The following is a 6,108-nucleotide window of genomic DNA, read 5'->3' on the forward strand; positions in this document are numbered from 1 at the left end:
GGGGCAGCACCCCTGGGAGCGAGGTCCAAGGGGCAGAGCCCCTGGCTGGGGTCGAGTTGAATTTTTTATTTGCGTTATATTGCTTTATTAAAAATGCATCAGAAATCTGAATTTTTGGAAATAAACTTGGTTTTTGACTTTGTTTTGACCCTTATATAAATAACCCGGATTAGTGACAGGTTTCAGACATCAAACTGTTTTGGTGACAGTTTTCAAACATACAACTCTCTGGTGACAGTTTTCTGATGGAAAGGTTACTTAACTAATATTTGGTCTTCATTTGATGGTACACACGAAATTCATAACACCCAGATTCTCTGTTTGTTGCTCTTATTTCAGAGTCTTATCCGATTAAAGGTTGGGAGTACCACCCAAATACTTTACTATGAAAGTTTATACACAATTCTCAGAATTTCCAAACCTATTATTATCCCAAATTTCTAACAACTTCTTTGTGTCACATTTTGGCAACATATATGTTGGTAATTGCTGAAATTTTTTTTGTTTTATATGTGTAAGAATGATAATTTTTGTTTTTAATACTTTCCGCCCCAAATTAATTGTTCAAGCTCCGCCCCTTGGATGGCTAAATGACACCTATAATTTATTATTATTTTATTATTATTATTATTATTATTTTTATTTTTTGTCATGGATTTACTTTCGTTAATTTTTTTATGTTTATTTTAACTTTTCCACGAACTTATGAATAATTTCCCACTTTAAACTCATTTAGCCGTTTTCATTTGATAAGTTATCATTTGTGGTTATACTTATCAATTATCAACCCAATATGAGTCGGTTGGTATTTTTATAAAATAGTTATCTTTGTACTTTAAGTACTTAGCTAAAAAATCGACATTATAAAAAAAAGTTTAGCAATATTGTTTAGCAATATACTACGAGTTTGGATGCTTTGTTTGTGATATATTATACAAAAATATTTTAGTAGTATAGTTATGAAACCGAACTGAAAATAAAGAAACCGAACCTTAAAAACCATAATCTGAACCGAATAAAAAGTCAAAAAAACTAAAAAACCATAAGGATGGATAAGATATTTTGACCATTTAACTCAACCCTATGGTATAGATGGTCCTAAGTGCCCCCAACGTATAAAATTCTTGGATCCGCCACTGCACACTAGGGTGTTCGCGGTGCGGTTTAGTGCAGTTTAGAGTCAAAACCGCAAACCGCACCACATATGCGGTTTGAGTTTTTCAAAAACCACAAACTGCACCGCGAACCATGTAAACCGCATTATGCGATGCGGTGCGGTGCGATTTTATGCGGTTTAAAAAATTATATATGTTATAAAAGCATTATATGATATAATCATAATGAAAACAAAAACATATAAACAATTAGCACAAAAAACAAATTGTCTATGATAATTGTCACACACACAGAGGTTAAACTATAATTATCGTCTATACTCTAAACAATTATCAATAATTAGAATTATATAATTATGAAATCAATTCAAACCCATGCAATTTGATGAACTTCTATCCTTCAATGTATTTCTTCTTTTATTTGTATATATATAGATTCGTTATTTTATATATATATATATATATATATATATATATATATATATATATATATATATATATATATACACCAACGGTGCGGTTTGAACCGCAATTTCATTTTTAAAAACCGCAAACCGCACCGCATAGTGCGGTTTGACAAAAATAGAAACCACAAACCGCACCGCCAATGTTCCAAACCGCGTTATGCGGTGCGGTGTGGTGCGGTGCTGACGGTTTATGCGGTTTCTGCACAGCCCTAGTGCACACTACCTAATTCAAACTAAAGTGCATTAGATATTTGTTTCTTCATATATATGTATGTGTATGTAATGTGAGAGGGTGTGTGTTCATTTTTTGCTTCTCGTAAAACCTCATGCACCATCTCCTTGAAAGAAAAAACACAACAAAACCCACTGCAACTTCAACATCTTCTTAAAAAACAAAAGACAACCAACAACAACAACAAACTTCAATCTTCATCCTTGAAGCAAGAACACCAAAAACACCTTCAAACCCATAAACACTTCCTACCTTCACCACGTTCGTTCATCATCACCTTACACCAACCATTCACCACCAAACAACCTTTACTACATCAACCTACTAAAATACAACCATAAAACCACCCAAAAACCTCCTGCTTGAAAAACTAATACAAAACCCACTACTACTCATCATCTTCTTCATAAACCTTCACCACCTTATACCTCCATTTTAACCACCTTATTCCACCCTCCAAATACCCTCCTTAAACCTCCTCCAAACACCCTTCAAATCACCTCCACCATCACCATCTTGCTGTTTTTCGAGATCATAATCCGCAAGTCGGAAAAGAAGAAAACTGGGTACAGTACATCCACGAAACGACCAGTGAGATTTTCATCACGAACTCTCCATGAGTATACCTTCATTCCAAAAGTTTCGAGGACGATTTTGACCAAGGGAAACACCAGAGAGACGCAAGAGAGGATTGGGTATCCAGAGAGATTTATTCCGAAAATTAAGAAAAAGAAAGAAGGATATTTGATATATATGTGTGTTACGATCATAAGCAAAGAAGAAACAAATTTTACACCTATTTTGGAATGGGCTCTCAATATTCTATTTAAAATCAAGAGTGGGCTATTCAAGTTTATTGGGCTAGCTAATTCAAAAGATTTGGGCTAATACAAGTTTCTATCGGGCTAAAACAGTTAAAAAACGATACCCGATATCTTAAAACAGAACAAATAGAGGCACAGTCTATTAAGATCTAGTGCAACCCTACGCCCGTTCAGTCATTCATTTGACGAACCTACTTGATAGAACAGTCATTCCATCAGTCCAACTCTAAACCCGTTCAGTCAATTTATTGACGAACCTACTTGATATATATGTATATATTTATGTATATTATTATAGCTTTCTGTCATTTAAATACAGTCATTTATATTATTATAGTTTTATGTTATTTATTTACAATTATTTATTTTATTTATAGCTTTCAATCATTTACAACTTTTCTATGGTGATTAAATATTCCATATTTATTTTCCGCATTTTTATCTTTTTACTTTATATATCTGTGACACAATAACTGGTATCCGAGCCTTTATTTGTGGTGATTATATTTTATAATTTCAACAATTGATATCAGAGCTTGTGTAATTTACTTTGAAAATTTTGTCGAAAACTTTCGGTTAGCATTTATATAAACCTTCCATAAGCTTTTCTTTAAATATTTCATTTTAATATCACTTGTTCAAAATCCTTTTTAAAAATATATATATATATATATATAAAATGTCTTCTGCTAATTACTCTAACATGAACTCTGTCTCTATTGCCAGCAACTTAGGATCTGGTTCACGGGCACCCATACTTATTCCCGAATAGTATAATTTGTGGGTTGGTCGTATGAATCTTCATCTTAACACCATAATTGAAGATGTCTCGAAATGCGTAGAAGGAATCTATATTACTTTAGAAAATATGGCTACTCTTGCTACAAATCAAGTCACTCAAGCTGAAATCAGAAGAAAGTTGGAACTCCAAGCCAAAAAGGAACTTGTATCTGGAACAGTATTCTAAGTCAAATGGATGACATTATACTATTAACCGCAAATCAAATCTGGGAAAGTTTGAAAAAAATCATTTTTGTGGAAATAAAAGAATTATTGGAAACAAAAGAACGTCTGTTTTGAATGAATTCGATAATTTCAAAATGCTTTCTTCAGAAACCATCGATGATGCTCATGATATGTTTAATTTTATTATGGTTAAAATGAACAATTTAGATATAAAAAAGAAACAACACGAGATAAATCTCAAGTTTTTAAACAATCTTTTCAAAAGCTAGAAAATGGTTAAACTCATTATTTAGGTAAATCCAACTATTCATACTAAAACTTTGTACAATTTGTATGGAGAACTTCAATCGTATGAATCCTCGATTGACCCACCAACCACTACAGCTTTTAGAGGACCACTTACTCTTGTGACCACATCTTCGCAAAACTAAACACCTTTCAATGATCAAAACATTAATCATTTTAATCAGAATTCTTTTCAAAACCTAGCCTTTGTAAATAATTCTTTTGATCAGTCTGATTCGAATAAACGCTAACCATTTTCATACGAAGGCTTGGTTTTGAAAAAAAGTCTGATTAAAATGATCAAAGTTTTGATCATTGAAAGGTGTTTGGTTTTGTGAAGATGTGGTCACAAAAGCAAGTGGTCCTCCAAAAGTTGTAGTGGTTGGTGGGTTAATCGATGATTCAGACCTTTGAAGTTCTCCATACAAATTGTACAAAGTTTTAGTATGAATATTTGGATATCCCTGAATAATGAGTTTAACCATTTTCCAGCTTTCGAAAAGATTGTTTAAAAACTTGAGATTTATCGCGTGGTGTGCCTTTTTGATACCTAAATTGTTCATTTTAACCATAATACAATTGAAATTATCGTGAGCATCATGGATGGTTTTTGATGAAAACATTTTTAAATTATCGAATTCATTCAAAACAGATGTTCTTTTGTTTCTAATAACTCCTTTATTTCCACAATAACAATTTTTCAAACTTTCCCAGATTTGATTTGCGGTTAACAGTATAATGTCATCCATTTGACTTAGAATATTGTTCCAGACACAAGTTCCTTTTTTGGCTTGGAGTTCAAACTTTCTTTTGATTTCGGCTTGAGTGACTTGATTTGTAGCAAGAGTAGCCATATTTTTTGGAGTAATATAGGTTCCTTCTACGTATTTCCACACATCTTCATTTATGGTGTTAAGATGAAGTTTCATACTGCAAACCCATGAATTATACTCTTTGGGAATAAGTATGGGTGCCCGAGAACCAAATCCTAAGCTGTTGGCAATAGAGACAGAGTTCATGTTAGAGTAATTAGCAGAAGACATTTTTTTTGATATATTTTTTTAAAAGGATTTTGAACAAGTGATATTAAAATGAAATATTTAAAGAAAAGCTTATGAAAGTTTCATATAAATGCTAACCAAAAGTTTTCGACAAAAATTTCAAAGTAAATCACACAAGCTCTGATACCCGTTGTTGAATTTATAAAGTATAGAGAGCCCAATTCAAAATAGGTGTAAAATTTATTTCTCCTTTGCTTATGATCGTAACACACGTAGATCAAATATCCTTCTTTCTTTTTCTCAATTTTCGGAATAAATCTCTCTGGATACCCAATTCTCTCTTGCGTCTCTTTGGGTTTCCCTTGGTCAAAATCGTCCACGAAATTTCCAAAATGAAGGTATACTCATGGAGAATTCGTGATGAGAATCTCCCTAGTCGTTTCTTGGATGTATTGTACCCAATTTTCTTCTTTTCTGACTTGAAGATTCTGATCTCGAAAAATAGCAAGGTGGTGATGGTGGAGGTGATTTGAAGGGTGTTTGGAGGAGGTTTAAGGAGGGTATTTGGAGGGTGTTTAGAGGGTGGAATAAGGTGGTTAAAATTGGGGTATAAGGTGGTGAAGGTTTATGAAGAATATGATGAATAGTAGTGGGTTTTGTATGAGTTTTTGAAGCAGGAGGTTTTTGGGTGGTTTTATGGTTGTGTTTTAGTGGGTTGATGTAGTAGAGGTTGTTTGGTGGTGAATGGTTGGTGTATGATGATGATGAACGAAGGTGGTGAAGGTTGGAAGTGTTTATGGGTTTGAAAGTGTTTTTGGTGTTCTTGCTTCAGGGATAAAGATTGAAGTTTGTTGTTTTTTTTGGTTGCTTCAGGGATAAAGATTGAAGGTGTTGTTTTTTTTGGTTGTATTTTGTTGTTGAAAAGATGTTGAAGTTGTAGTGGGTTTTGTTGTGTTTTTTCTTTCAAGGAGATGGTGCAGGAGGTTTATGAGAAGCAAAAAAAGAAGACACGCCCTCTCACATTACATACACATACACATATATGTAGAAACAAATATCTATGAAGAAACAAATATCTAATGCACTTGAGTTTGAATTGGGTGGTGTGAAATATCTAATGCACTTAAGTTTGAAGTGGGTGGTGTGAAACATCATTGTCTTGCAAGTGGCTAGGATACGTGGATTTTATTCTTCTTCATTGATTGAGAATCGATAAGA

At 33.1% G+C, this 6,108-nt stretch overlaps 1 long non-coding RNA gene across 1 annotated transcript; it reads right to left on the reverse strand.

Moving 5' to 3' along the window:
* Positions 1-4,496: 4,496 nt before the first annotated feature.
* LOC145125719 (uncharacterized) lies at positions 4,497-5,889 on the reverse strand. Its single transcript, XR_013716136.1, has 2 exons — positions 5,029-5,889; positions 4,497-4,882 (listed from the first exon to the last, which is right to left on the reverse strand). It is a non-coding gene; the product is annotated as an uncharacterized LOC145125719 (long non-coding RNA).
* Positions 5,890-6,108: the final 219 nt, after the last annotated feature.

Source organism: Lactuca virosa, chromosome 7, assembly GCF_052849685.1.
Source record: "Lactuca virosa cultivar CGN04683 chromosome 7, Lactuca_virosa_CGN04683_v6, whole genome shotgun sequence".
Lineage (NCBI taxonomy): Eukaryota > Viridiplantae > Streptophyta > Magnoliopsida > Asterales > Asteraceae > Lactuca > Lactuca virosa.